Here is a 14,641-nt window from a genome sequence, read left to right as displayed (position 1 = left end):
CCTCTCACACCACACTTAACATTGTGTAGCTAAAACAATGTTTAAGTATTCATAATAGTCAACTAGAATGGTCATTAATACTGTATATTGCTTGTATTCCGTCACATGACTTTTTCCCAAAAGTGGAAAAAAGTGGTGGTCGACCAAGTCAAGCTTGTTGTGCAGCAAGCAGCGCGCAAACTCTCTGAGTACGCAAGGGCCTAGATATTCTTGCAAAAAGCAAATATAAGCAAAAAATAAAACTATGCAATGGAATAGATCCCTATACTTTATCAAATAGCGATTTGTCGAGTTATATCCAGGATTAGTCGCGGCGCTCCCAGACTTATCAATCTATCTTGTACCCTAGACGTCATTCTACACGGCAAAACGGATGAAACCTTGGAAAAGCATGGGGGCCTACAACTTCTTTGTGTGTGGCTGGGTCAAGGACAATGGTGTAAAGATTCTCTCAGATAAATCATGCATCGTTTTGCATTTCATGATTCAACTTTGCGTTTTGCAAGGACGCGTCCATCTTAACAAACTGCAACGACTAGCACGTGACAGCTGACACCCTAGACTGCTTATCCATTTAACAAACTAACAATTACTGAATCTTCACCATAATTTAATTTTTGTACTGTATTCATATGTATTCTGACACATTCGTGCACAAGATAAACAAGAAGTACATTTCCTGACAAAGTATCATTCCTCCTCCTGTTTGTTAAAAATTAAAATACAGACAATATCGATATAATACTAAACAAGTAAAGTATATTCAAAATATATCAAACAAACCTTTAACAAAGTGATCACTGCAAACTTGTGCATTCTTTGATTCTGCTCCCTTGGACTGGAGTGCTATGTATGAGAGCCACTTTTGTGGAAGTCATTTCCTAAAATCTTGCACTCTTCCGCCCTTCTTGATTACCTCTCGAAAAATTCTGAAGAAAATTTTACGATTTGAACGGTTCATAACATTGAAAACAACACAAGCGTAGGGCATTTTTCTTCCAGAAGGGCTCAATGGCGCCTAGTACCCATTGAGAACAGAGATAACGTGACGACCACAAATTATAATGTGCCGTCATGTCGTGTCCAAACAGTTCAACCATTAACTTTCCATAGTGCCAATCCTGTTTAGGGTGACAGGGAAGCTAGCGTTTTTATTTGAAGCGTGCAAGATGGGGTACACCCTGGACTGGACTGACACAGGGAAAAACAAGAATTCACAAAAACACAAATGTTGTCTTCAATTAACAATAATGTACATGTTTCTGGATGGTAAAAAGAAGTAGCAGTGTGCAAAGAAAACCCATGCAATTCCACAACCTTCTTGCTGTTAGGCAGCAGCTCTAACCCCTCTTGTGTTATCTATACTGCTCTTTTTTCTCTTGAATTAATGTGAAAATATTTATTTTGGGATACTTTAAAATACATTCTTAGGAAAAAAGTACTGAAAGTAAACAATCTGTGAAAGACCGCTTGACGGCACCAAACACTTTTCTTCAGAATAACTAACTTCCCTTCAAGGCGCATTGCATTAGCCTTTATTGTAATTCTATTCCAAGTCCTATATTTTGCAATTAAGATTCCGCCCCTCCAGAAAAGGACAATTTTCTTCCTGGCGAATCTAGTTGGGAAGCCTCATCCTGGGCCAATAAATGGATTCTAATGGAGATAAGATAAGTTGATGTGATTAAGCATCACTGGAGCTTGCAACAGCTCTACTTGGTGGAACAGTTGTCCTTTGCAACCTGCTGAAATATGCTGTATTAACCTGTTAATTCAGAACCACCCCTCTTTACAGAGCTAGGTCAGCATGTAATACATTTTTTTACATTCACAATTTAAAAAGTTGGAATGAAACTCAATTGAATAAGTGTTACTTGAGTTGGCCAGCGATAAAGTTACAAGTAGATTGATGATTGTGTCACAGAACCCAGCATTACTGTTATTTTTCAAACAACTGTACAACCCAAAGTGTGGAGGCACCTCTTACAAAGAATCATATGTGCCTCAGACAGTGGTCAAGGATTTCAGCTCTATATAAAATATGATAGGATAGGATAGGATGGACTTTTAAGTATCCCACATTGGGGATATTTCTTTGTTGCACTGTAAAAATTGCTTACAGCATGAAACGGGACAAGAAATAAACAACTAAAAAGCAATAAAATGAAAGTAGAAAAAGTAAAAATAATAACACTTTAGTTACATCCATATTGCATACCTGGCACACATTGCACACTAAAAAGATACAAGTTTGTACAGATTGCAGTATTTATATTTGTGTGTTAAAACGTCTTATGGCTGTGGATATAAATGACTTGTAATAGCGCTCCTTCCTACACTGAGGATGTAACATTTATTTGCTGAAGGAGTTACTTGGGGCATCCAAAGTGTCACGTATGGGGTGAGAGGGATTGGTCATTATCGATGCCAGCTTAGCTGCCATCCCTTTATCAACCACCTCCACAATGGCAGATTCAGATTTTTTTGTTAAATCAGATGTTTTTATGTAGATGTTCACATTACCAAAAAAAAATTATTCCTAGTGTGAACGAGACGCATCACTGAATTGACCCCCATGCGCATATGACATAATGACCTTACACACGCTTCAATGTGTTTACAGAAGTAAACAAGGCTCCAATTCTAGTAGGTCTTAGTCTTGGCACATTTGTGTCAATTTTAAATATTTTATTCAACCGGAGTCAACAGGCCTACTGAAACCCACTACTACCGACCACGCAGTCTGATAGTTTATATATCAGGGGTGGGCAATTAATTTTTACCGGGGGCCGCATGAGCAACCCGAGCACTGCTGGAGGGCCAAACCGACAATATTTCAATTAAATTTTGCTTAAATTATTTTTGATATACCGTAAGATAGATAATAATAATAATAATATTTTCATTTAACCTAACTTATCTTTATACAAAAGCAGATGGCTTTTGATGGTTTTATTTTTAACACTTTCTTACACAACACTTTCTGATGTGTAATACAATGCAAAAATTTCAATTTCTGTCACTTTATCCTGCATCCTCTTTGTTGTGAACGTAGCACGCCTGTAAGGTGATTGGTGAAGAAGGAGGAAGCGTTGCTGTTGCGGAAATGAGGAGTGAGGATAGATGTGCGTGTGGAAAGAACGAGATAAGTTGAGCTGTGTTAGTATAGCTTGCACAATAAAAGTTTAAAAAGAGTGTCAGACTTGGTGTGCACTTCTTCTGGACGCTACAATTGATGTCAGAAGTGGGATGAAATGCCTCCCAGTTCGCCTTGCCATCAAACCTGGGAGTCTTCATTGAGGGCGGAATTCCCCCATGGCAAAGCAGCGTGCGCTGCACCTGTAAACGCTGCCTCGCTCCTCCCTCTCTCTCTCTCTCTCTCTTTGCGGCGAGCTCCTCACGTGGCACGTACCTCCCGATGACGTAGCACACAAACAGCGCAGTATGCGCAAAGTTTTACTTCTGACACCAATTGTAGCGTCCAGAAGAAGTGCACACCAAGTCTGACGCTCTTTTTAAACTTTTATTGAGCAAGCTAAACTAACACAGCTCAACTTCTCGTTCCTTCCACACGCATGTCTACGCAACTCAAGAAGACAACATCAACTTCAGCAGGTCGTTACACTAATTCTTTAAACACAGCAACGTGTGTACCACAAATTAAGCACACAGCTTTACCTTTACTTGGCAGTCCATGTCTTGTTGAAAACACGCCATTCGTCATCAACTTTTCTCTTTTTAGCGTCTCGGGGATAACCAGGCATCACTTGTCGCTGTGCGCCTTCACCCACAGGACATACGCCCATAAATAACACTTTTCAAAATAAAAGCAGCACAGTTGTATTGCACGCACGACAAAGATGTTTTTTTAAATGTATTTTGTAATTTGTGATTGCCGCTGCGCGCACGAGCATACGTCCACACGGAAGTAATACAAAAAGCTTTTCAAAACAAAAGCAGCACCGTTGTATTGCACACTCGAAATAGATACTTTTTAAAATGTATTTTGTAATTTATGATTGGCCTCACGCGGGCCGGACAGGGACGTACAAAGGGCCGGATGCGGCCCGCGGGCCGCAGAATGCCCAGGTCTGTTATATATCAATGATGAAATCTTAACATTGCAACACATGCCAATACGGCCGGGTTAACTTATAAAGTGCAATTTTAAATTTCCCGCTAAACTTCCGGTTGGAAACGCCTTTGGATGATGACGTATGCGCGTGACGTAGCCAGTGAAACAGGAGTATCGGTAGCCCATTGAAGCCAATACAAAATAGCTCTGTTTTCATTTCATAATTCCACAGTATTCTGGACATCTGTGTTGGTGAATCTGTTGCAATTTGTTCATTGCATTATGGAGAAAGAAGCTGAGCAAGCAAAGAAGAAAGTTGTCGGTGCGAAGCGGAGTATTTTGCGAGGGAAGTCAGCAACACAACACAGCCGGTGTTTCATTGTTTACATTCCGAAAGATGAAGTCAAGATCGAAGAACTCGGACAACAGAGACTCTTACCAGGAGGACTTTGACTTCGATACACAGACGCCTGTAGAGAACTGGGACAACACAGACTCTTACCAGGATTACTTTGATTTGGATACGCAGATGTGCTACCGTGAGTACGCAGCTCCGCATCCAAACATTTGATCGCCTGCCCGTACGTGCGTGTCACGTACGTAACTTTGGGTAAATATATAAGCTTTATGAACCTTGGGTTAGGTGAACGGTCCTGTGGGCTGAGTGATTGTGTGTGTTGTGCAGGTGTTTGAATTGTATTGGCGGGTTATATGGACGGGAGCTAGGAGCTAGGAGCTAGCATAACAAACACCTAGGTGTTTGTTATGCAGGATTAATTTGTGGCATATTAAATATAAGCCTGGTTGTGTTGTGGCTAATAGAGTATATATATGTCTTGTGTTTATTTACTGTTTTAGTCATTCCCAGCTGAATATCAGGTACCGTGAGTACGCAGCTGCGCTTCCAAACATTTGATCGCTTGCCCGTACGTGCGTGTCACGTACGTAACTTTGGGTAAATATATAAGCTTTATGAACCTTGGGTTAAGTGAACGGTCCTTTGGGCTGAGTGATTGTGTGTGTTGTGCAGGTGTTTGAATTGTATTGGCGGGTTATATGGACGGGAGCTAGGAGCTAGCATATAATGTGGCATATTAAATATAAGCCTGGTTGTGTTGTGGCTAATAGAGTATACATATGTCTTGTGTTTATTTACTGTTGTAGTCATTCCCAGCTGAATATTAGGTCCCACCCGCCTCTCACAGCATCTTCCCTATCTGAATCGCTTCCACTCCCCACTAGTCCTTCACTTGCACTTTCCTCATCCACAAATCTTTCATCCTCGCTCAAATTAATGGGGAAATCATCGCTTTCTCGGTCCGAATTGCTCTCACTTCTGGCCGCCATCACTGTAAACAATAGGGAACTTTGCGGAAATGTTCAACTGACTACGTCACGCTACTTCCGGTAGGGGCAAGGCTTTTTTTCGTCAGATACCAAAAGTTGCGATCTTTATCGTCGTTCTCTACTAAATCCTTTCAGCAAAAATATGGCAATATCGCGAAATGATCAAGTATGACACATAGAATAGATCTGCTATCCCCGTTTAAATAAAAAAATGTCATTTCAGTAGGCCTTTAAGTAAACCATTTTGCTTTGAAGATTACCACCCATAGCAGGGGTCATAGAGGTCGGGTGCGATGTGAGCTGGGCGGCAGCCGAAGGCAGGGCACTTGGCGGTCCGATCCTCGGCTACAGAAGCTAGCTCTTGGGACGTGGAACGTCACCTCGCTGGGGGGGGGAAGGAGCCTAAGCTAGTGCGCGAGGTGGAGAATTTCCGACTAGACATAGTCGGACTCACTTCGACGCACAGCAAGGGCTCTGGAAGCAGTTCTCTGGAGAGGGGCTGGACTCTCTTCTACTCTGGCGTTGCCGGCAGTGAGAGGCGACGGGCTGGGGTGGCAATTCTTGTTGCCCCCGGCTCAGAGCCTGCATGTTGGAGTTCAACCCGGTGGACGAAAGGGTAGCTTCCCTCCGCCTTCGGGTGGGGGAACGGGTCCTGACTGTGGTTTGCGCTTACGCGCCAAACCGCAGCTCAGAGTACCCACCCTTTTTGGATTCACTCGAGGGAGTACTTGAGGGTGCTCCCCCGGGTGATTCCCTCGTTCTACTGGGGGACTTCAACGCTCATGTTGGCAGCGACAGTGAAACCTGGAGAGGCGTGATTGGGAAGAATGGCTAACCCGAGCGGTGTTTTGTTATTGGACTTTTGTGCCCGTCACAGATTGTCCATAACGAACACCATGTTCAAACATAAGGGTGTCCATATGTGCACTTGGCACCAGGACACCCTAGGCCGCAGTTCCATGATCGACTTTGTAGTTGTGTCGTCGGATTTGCGGCCTCATGTTTTGGACACTCGGGTGAAGAGAGGGGCGGAGCTTTCTACCGATCACCACCTGGTGGTGAGTTGGCTGCGATGGTGGGGGAGGATGCCGGACAGACCTGGCAGGCCCAAACGCATTGTGAGGGCTTGCTGGGAACGTCTGGCAGAGTCTCCTGTCAGAGAGAGTTTCAATTCCCACCTCCGGAAGAACTTTGAACATGTCACGAGGGAGGTGCTGGACATTGAGTCCGAATGGACCATGTTCCGCACCTCTATTGTCGAGGCGGCTGATTGGAGCTGTGGCCGCAAGGTAGTTGGTGCCTGTCGTGGCGGTAATCCTAGAACCCGTTGGTGGACACCGGCGGTGAGGGATGTTGTCAAGCTGAAGAAGGAGTCCTATCGGGTTCTTTTGGCTCATGGGACTCCTGAGGCAGCAGACAGGTACCGACAGGCCAAGCAGTGTGCGGCTTTGGCGGTCGCGGAGGCAAAAACTCGGACATGGGAGGAGTTCGGGGAAGCCATGGAAAACGACTTCCGGACGGCTTCGAAGCGATTCTGGACCACCATCCGCCGCCTCAGGAAGGGGAAGCAGTGCACTATCAACACCGTGTACGGTGAGGATGGTGTTCTGCTGACCTCGACTGCGGATGTTGTGGATCCGTGGAGGGAATACTTCGAAGACCTCCTCAATCCCACCAACACGTCTTCCTATGAGGAAGCAGTGCCTGGGGTATCTGTGGTGGGCTCTCCTGTTTCTGGGGCTGAGGTTGCTGGGGTAGTTAAAAAGCTCCTCGGTGACAAGGATGAGATCCGCCCGGAGTTCCTTAAGGCTCTGGATACTGTGGGGCTGTCTTGGTTGACAAGACTCTGCAGCATCGCGTGGACATCGGGGGCGGTACGTCTGGATTGGCAGACTGGGGTGGTGGTTCCTCTCTTTAAGAAGGGGAACCGGAGGGTGTGTTCTAACTATCGTGGGATCACACTCCTCAGCCTTCCCGGTAAGGTCTATTCAGGTGTGCTGGAGAGGAGGCTACGCCGGATAGTCGAACCTCGGATCCAGGAGGAACAGTGTGGTTTTCGTTCTGGTCGTGGAACTGTGGACCAGCTCTATACTCTCGGCAGGGTCCTTGAGGGTGCATGGGAGTTTGCCCAACCAGTCTACATGTGTTTTGTGGACTTGGAGAAGGCATTTGACCGTGTCCCTCGGGAAGTCCTGTGGGGAGTGCTCAGAGAGTATGGGGTATCGGACTGTCTGATTGTGGCGGTCCGCTCCCTGTATGATCAGTGCCAGACTTTGATCCGCATTGCCGGCAGTAAGTCGGACACGTTTCCAGTGAGGGTTGGACTCCGCCAAGGCTGCCCTTTGTCACCGATTCTGTTCATAACTTTTATGGACAGAATTTCTAGGCGCAGTCAAGGCGTTGAGGGGATCTGGTTTGGTGGCTGCAGGATTAGGTCTCTGCTTTTTGCAGATGATGTGGTCCTGATGGCTTCATCTGGCCAGGATCTTCAGCTCTCGCTGGATCGGTTCGCAGCTGAGTGTGAAGCGACTGGGATGAGAATCAGCACCTCCAAGTCCGAGTCCATGGTTCTCGCCCGGAAAAGGGTGGAGTGCCATCTCCGGGTTGCGGAGGAGACCCTGCCCCAAGTGGAGGAGTTCAAGTACCTGGGAGTCTTGTTCACGAGTGAGGGAAGAGTGGATCGTGAGATCAACAGGCGGATCGGTGCGGCGTATTCAGTAATGCGGACGCCGTATCGATCCGTTGTGGTGAAGAAGGAGTTGAGCCGGAAGGCAAAGCTCTCAATTTACCGGTCGATCTACGTTCCCATCCTCACCTATGGTCATGAGCTTTGGGTTATGACCGAAAGGACAAGATCACGGGTACAAGCGGCCGAAATTAGTTTCCTCCGCCGGGTGGCGGGGCTCTCCCTTAGAGATAGGGTGAGAAGCTCTGCCATCCGGGGGGAGCTCAAAGTAAAGCCGCTGCTCCTCCACATCGAGAGGAGCCAGATGAGGTGGTTCGGGCATCTGGTCAGGATGCCACCCGAACGCCTCCCTAGGGAGGTGTTTAGGGCACGTCCGACCGGTAGGAGGCCACGGGGAAGACCCAGGACACGTTGGGAAGACTATGTCTCCCGGCTGGCCTGGGAACGCATCGGGATCCCCCGGGAGGAGCTGGACGAAGTGGCTGGGGAGAGGGAAGTCTGGGCTTCCCTGCTTAAGCTGCTGCCCCCGCGACCCGACCTCGGATAAGCGGAAGAAGATGGATGGATGGATGGATGGATGGATGGATGGATGGATGGATGGATGGATGGATTAAGAAGGGAGAGGGCAAATATTTTGGCTTTTGCAGTTTTGGGACATTTGCTTTGATGCCTGCTATTCATTAGTCGACGATTTCTTTTCACAACGATCTATTTTGGCGAATAATTTTGACATTCATCGCTTTTTAATGATGTACTGGTCGGATGTATAGATGCGACACATTTGATACATGTCTGGTGTAAGTAAACAAACAGAATTGGCCCTGGTCCAATTTTTTAAATTCGGAATTATACTGTCCATAGTGACATTAAAAAATACGATGCATATCATATGGGCAAAAAGACAGTCATTTCAAATACTCTTGCATGCCATCAAAACAGCAGACTAACAAGCTATTCTGAGCAACTCCACTGTGGGTTCCAAAGTCTGCAGTTTTCTGAATAATTAAAAATTGATGCTTAACGGGAACACATGTTGGTATGTACCATAAGTATTACCGAGAAGGGAAACTTGAATCTCTAATTACCTCTTTTAATAGACCAATGAGTGGTATCTACTTTGTAAACACCTTGTTGTTACATAGCCTGTTTCCAATATAATCTGTCTGAAATCCCAAGATTCACTCTGCTTTCTGACAAACGTAAGCCTTAAAGGCCACTCACAATGCATTAAGAATGTTTTCTTTTTGACAGACATCAAAATGTGACCTTTAAATGATTCTTGTTATCAAGAAAGCTGAACAAAAAAATCAATAAAATGTAGCTGGGGAGGAGGGATTAATGCAGGCCAAATTGATCATTCCATTTCATCTTGATTTGATGTGCCCGCCATACACACGCAGCCTGACCACAAACTGCTTTTAACCCTGCACAGGAACAACCAGCAGAAAAAAAACAAGCCTCTCAGTTACAAAAACAGATCAGGAGCCTTTACTGTCAGTTAACCTTAATAATAGTCAGTTTTTCTTTTCATCACTTTACCACACTTTTTATAGTGTTCTATAGAGCTTCTGCCTCTGTTTACTGCAGGGAATACACAATGGCAAAGACCATTGCCTGTTTCAAACAGCGTATAGTTCCATCAAACATTAAAAAACAAAAAACAAATGCATTAATCATCATTGATAGATCATTAATTATTGTAGCCCCATTCACAGATAATTGTCATTCTTTGACATATCTTCACCCAAGTGCCGATATATAAAGCTTTGTCTGGGTGCACCAGCTAAGTAGATAAAATGTTCTAAAGAATATTTCAATGACATTAAAAGGAATATGTGCAGCAGTAAATTTGCAGTATGGAGCCCTTTCTTGTTCTCAGCAAAGATTCATCCGTGTATTACTGCTGAGGCCTGAGCTAGAATGATGAGCGAGATAACATAGATAACAAATCTGAGAAGCGAAAAATGGCACTTCTCTTCAACAAGGAGCTACATCAGTGTTTATTAAATCAATGGCAGTCAGAGGACTGTGGAGGTAAAATAATGAACCACTTATAAATGATCTTTGCTTCACTGGGCCTCACCTGATCAGGGTGTTCAGGGACCGTCATTGCAAGGCATATTAGGAGAGGTCTATTAATTCTAGTACGTCTTCTCACAGCCGACTATAAAATGGGCAAATCCTCGGTGACTTACTTGAAATGCCCTTTTTAATTTTGCAACTAAAAAAAAGTCCAGCACACAGTTCTGATTGATTGGGTCTAAAAGTTTAGCTAGCTAGTGAATTTCTGGCATAACATTATGGTGCTAAGGGACCCCTTCTCTGAAACCTTTTCCACAGCATCTATGGCAAATACGGAGCTTGCTCTAGCTCCATTAAGGTGCCTTTAATTGAGTGACATCTGATCAGGCGGTGATATACAGTAAGGGTTAACAAAACAGGTCAACGATGGACAAGGACGACAAGATGTGATTGCTGCAGTGTGCTCTGCTGTGACACTGGTCAACCTGTGTTTGTCTGGTTTTAATGAACAAAATGACAGGTTGGGAGGTAGCTTCTGCAAGATCATTGAGTGAGCGCATGATTGAATATGATGAGTTCTTCTTAAGACTACAGCCGTTTGGGGAAAACGAGGGTCTTTGATGTGTTATGTGAGCCTAGAAGACTCACAAGCTTTGCCTTAACACATTAAACAGCCTCTTAAGGCTAGGTTTTTGGTTGACATCTTCTCGTTTTTCTTGCTTTTATCTTGTTTCACCTATTTCCTTCAAACATGGATTGTGCATATAACTGAAATGATGGTCTATCTTATTTACCAGATGTTGAATCTGCTAGCAAGGATGGGGCTAGCAGAGGGAGCGAAAGTGTTGACTTCCTTCTGTGCTTTGGATAATCATTGGAATTCAAGGTATTTTCTCAGTATGCTAACAATAATCTTCTGCTGCTGTCTCACACATCACTAGGCATAGCAATGACTTGTCCTCTCTGGGTCCCAGCTTCAGCTTCTGCCTGCCATGCAAATTCCAAGGCCACATCCCACTTTGTATAAGAACTTATGCCCTAGCCTCTTCAAGTCTCTCATCTGGTGGGACGATAATGAATCCTGCTCTTAGGTTGCAAATTCGGCACACACTGGGGATTTTGTTTTGATACAACCTTACTCTGCAAATAATGTTGTCTCTTGATGTAAATCCTAAAACTGATACTTTATTTGGGATTTTCCACAGTACATGTACTTGACTGCAGGAGCTACGTTGCCCTCATTACTGTGCAAGATGTCTTTATTAATCTCAGTATAACAAATGTTTCTGGTAGAATTGTGCTAGATAAATAAAATGCAAATCATGTTATAAATGTCCGTGTTTGTAAATTCCATTATGTGCAGTTCTACAAAATGTGCTAGTATTACAAAGTATTTTAGATGTATTCTTGCGCATTGGGGTACAATGGTAAATTGGTGTATTTGTGGCACAAAAGCTGCAAGGGCATCCTGATCAAAAGAGTGAAACAGCCAAGTCCACTTGTTTGTGAAATGGTAATTATCTCCCACATTTTACCCCAAGATAAATTGCAGACAATTTAATTAAACTTCAAATCAAAATATGGTCAAAGTATACAGTAGAATATTTGAGCAAAATATGCATACAAATGTTTTGGCCAAAACATCAGTGACTGGAAAATGTGAAACAATTATAAATGTGTTCATTAACAAAAGAAGGACCGCTGCTTGATTGCAATCCCATTTGCAAATGTTTTCAAACCAGTGCATCTTACCAAGCTCATGGCGATATATGAGTGTTTCATCCGTCTCACCTCCAGCGCAATGCTGTGACGGTGTCAAGTGAAAGACGGCAAGCAATTAAAAGAAAATCAGTCAAACAACTGGAGGTCAGATCTCAAGATGCTCCCAATCACTCATAATTTCCTGTTGTTGTGCTGCAAATCCACTTTTGGCATTCGGGGTCTGATGAGTCAGAGTAAACAAATCGGAATGTTCACTATTAAGACTGCACAAGAAATAAGCTCAGTGAGGGACTCGCCTTATCCATCTTGTATAAGGTAGGTGTCCCACAGAGTTTTCAGCGACAAAAACAGACAAGGGCAGATGCACAGCACCCTTAATAATAACAGTGCTCGGGATGGATCTGCTTGTGTTTAGGAATGCAAAGGCTGGGAGATGATACGAAGGGTGTGCGTGAGGTCTACCGGGACAAGGTAGCGCCCCTGATAGTGTTTCTGCGCACGTCTTCCTCGGTTAGTCATTACTGTGAGCAGACGAGGGGTTATGTTTACTCTGCTGAGACAAGCAAGTCTACTGCTCTGGGCTGCAACCTTGCGACTCCAACTGCACCACCCTTATCCTACCCCCTCCCTTCTTTCAGCAAATGTCTAGTCTTGGCTCTTCTGCACCACCGTCTTACCAGTTCTTCTACTGAATCCCTTCTGTTAATTAGGACTGGAATAAGAATGGTGAAAAAAGAATAATCGGCCTACTGGGGGGGTTGCTTTATAATTGCAGGGGGAAAAAAAATCAAAAAAATTACAAGGGATGTGATACTGCAAAATAGTGCGGTGTGAAAGGGGTTGTGATACATGTATAAAAACAAAAAGTGTTGCTTTAAGACAAATGAAAATGTGGGTGAGTCATTAAAAAGATAATTTGAAAGAAATGAAGGAATATACCAAACAACAAACACATTGACAATTAGGGGTAATGAGTAATAGAAGAAACAAACACAACACAAACACAATACCGGTAAATAATTATAACATAAAGAAAACAAAAGTGAAAGACAAAGATCAGTGATTATGATTAAAATGGCAAACCAATCATAATGTATCAAATAAAAAATAAATGAAATGATTACCAAGCTTATGCCGGTGGTCAGGGGTCAGATGTCAAGTTCAACACAAACACTGAAACCATTATGGCGACTGCATGGACGTCTCTGGAAGAAATAAACAAGGAGTTGATGTAAGTACACTTCAGTGCAAGTGCTGTTTAAGTCCTACATCTACTTGATAATATGTAGCACTCAAATATTAATGTGACACAATGCTGTAGTAAGCGCTGATTCACAGCTGAGACAGAACCAGAACTGTAAGTGGTGGCGGGCTATTTCAGGCTTTAGTGAATCACAGATACACTTACTCCAACCCTTAAACAATAGAAGGCATTTTTTATCATCCTTTAACAGTGCAAAGACCATAAATTTTGCGTTTGCACATTCTAAAACCTCTCAGCAAAATTAGGTGGACTTAGCAAGACACTGGTCCACTGCTGAAACATCACTCATGCTTTATGTTTCATACTCTCCTCCTCTTCTTATAGGCCTACACACCAAGCAAATACTGAGTTTGCAAAGGGTGCAAACAAAAGTGCAAAAAAAAATAGTTTTAAACTGTGATGATATGCCATAGTGAAGACGTCAGAAGAATTTCCTGTATGCCACAGGTAAAGGACACAAAAAGGTGTGCAGTCAGAGCAGAACGTAGCCATCCGTTGAAGTTTGCACGAGATGCTTTACATTAGTTTTTGTGAATATTTTAAGAAGTAAACTTTTTTTTACCTTTACTAAGGAGGTAATGTTTTATTGTTTCGCTGTTTATTAATAATCAGAATTGTGCAAAAACTGCCTAACCTATTTCCACAAAACTTTGCGGAGTAGAAGGGCATGGGGCCAACAAATAATGTCATTCAGGGTCTCTGCAGGTTTCAGCAGGTCACATGTGAGATTTGTTATGCTGTTTTTAAGACCATAATGAATAACATTTAAGACCCATTTCACATCCATATTGACAAAAAGTACAAAGGCATTAAGGAAAACTGGAGGCCCAGAATGAATTTTAAGTATGGTATTTGTATTAATTCACTGCTCTTTTACATTACAAAACAAAACGCTTAACCTACTGCAACTGAAAACACCAGAATTATTTTTTTAATTGTAAACTAGTCATTGCTTGGAACTGTAAAAAAAAAAAAAAAAAAAAGGCAAACATCATAACAGTCATTTTTAGATTTGCCATGGAATTCTAATTATTTTAATTCCCAATATTTCAAAGTCAAGAAGGCGCAGTGTACTTCATATCAAGTGTTTTCACATGACGTCAACAACCAGCAAGTCGGCAATGTTGGAGCAAAACACAACAATACAGGTATATGGTTATGGTGTTAGTTTATTTTGAACATGCATACAATTACAATATGATACATCACATGTCTTTCATTACAACATGTCTGAAAATGAATAGGAAGAAGCAGAGCTTATTCAACCCTACCCCTTTTTGTTCCATACAATTTCTAACACATTATTGTCTGTAAAGGGGACTGTTACCGCTCTGCTAAAGCCATATGTTTTACTGTTGCAGTGTTTTTGGCTGCCAGAATTGAACATCAACAGTATTACCTTCTGCCCAAAGTTGTGACAAAACAGGGAGCGTGGACAAAACAATTGTCTAAAAAGACAAAAAGTCAACCCTTGTACATTTGTGCAGGTGTTTGTTGCCATTCTTTTACATGCACTTGTCCCGGA

The 14,641-nt window shown here is 43.1% G+C and overlaps 1 protein-coding gene across 10 annotated transcripts in view; it reads right to left on the bottom strand.

Annotated features, from left to right (window-relative positions):
* Positions 1-14,641, bottom strand: part of camta1a (calmodulin binding transcription activator 1a) — a 765,387-nt gene that overhangs the window by 617,989 nt on the left and 132,757 nt on the right. The window contains exon 2 of one of the 10 annotated variants that reach the window (XM_062053313.1): positions 12,977-13,057. The exons of the other annotated variants lie outside the window; for them this stretch is intronic. The gene's annotated coding sequence lies outside the window, so the exon portion shown is untranslated. The remainder of the gene's footprint in view (positions 1-12,976; positions 13,058-14,641) is intronic. 10 annotated transcript variants of the gene reach the window in all.

The sequence above is a fragment of the Entelurus aequoreus genome, linkage group LG07 (assembly GCF_033978785.1).
Source record: "Entelurus aequoreus isolate RoL-2023_Sb linkage group LG07, RoL_Eaeq_v1.1, whole genome shotgun sequence".
In the NCBI taxonomy this organism is placed as follows: domain Eukaryota; kingdom Metazoa; phylum Chordata; class Actinopteri; order Syngnathiformes; family Syngnathidae; genus Entelurus; species Entelurus aequoreus.
The sequence above is the reverse complement of the archived record's forward strand: the minus strand, read 5'-3'. Positions and strand labels throughout refer to the sequence as shown.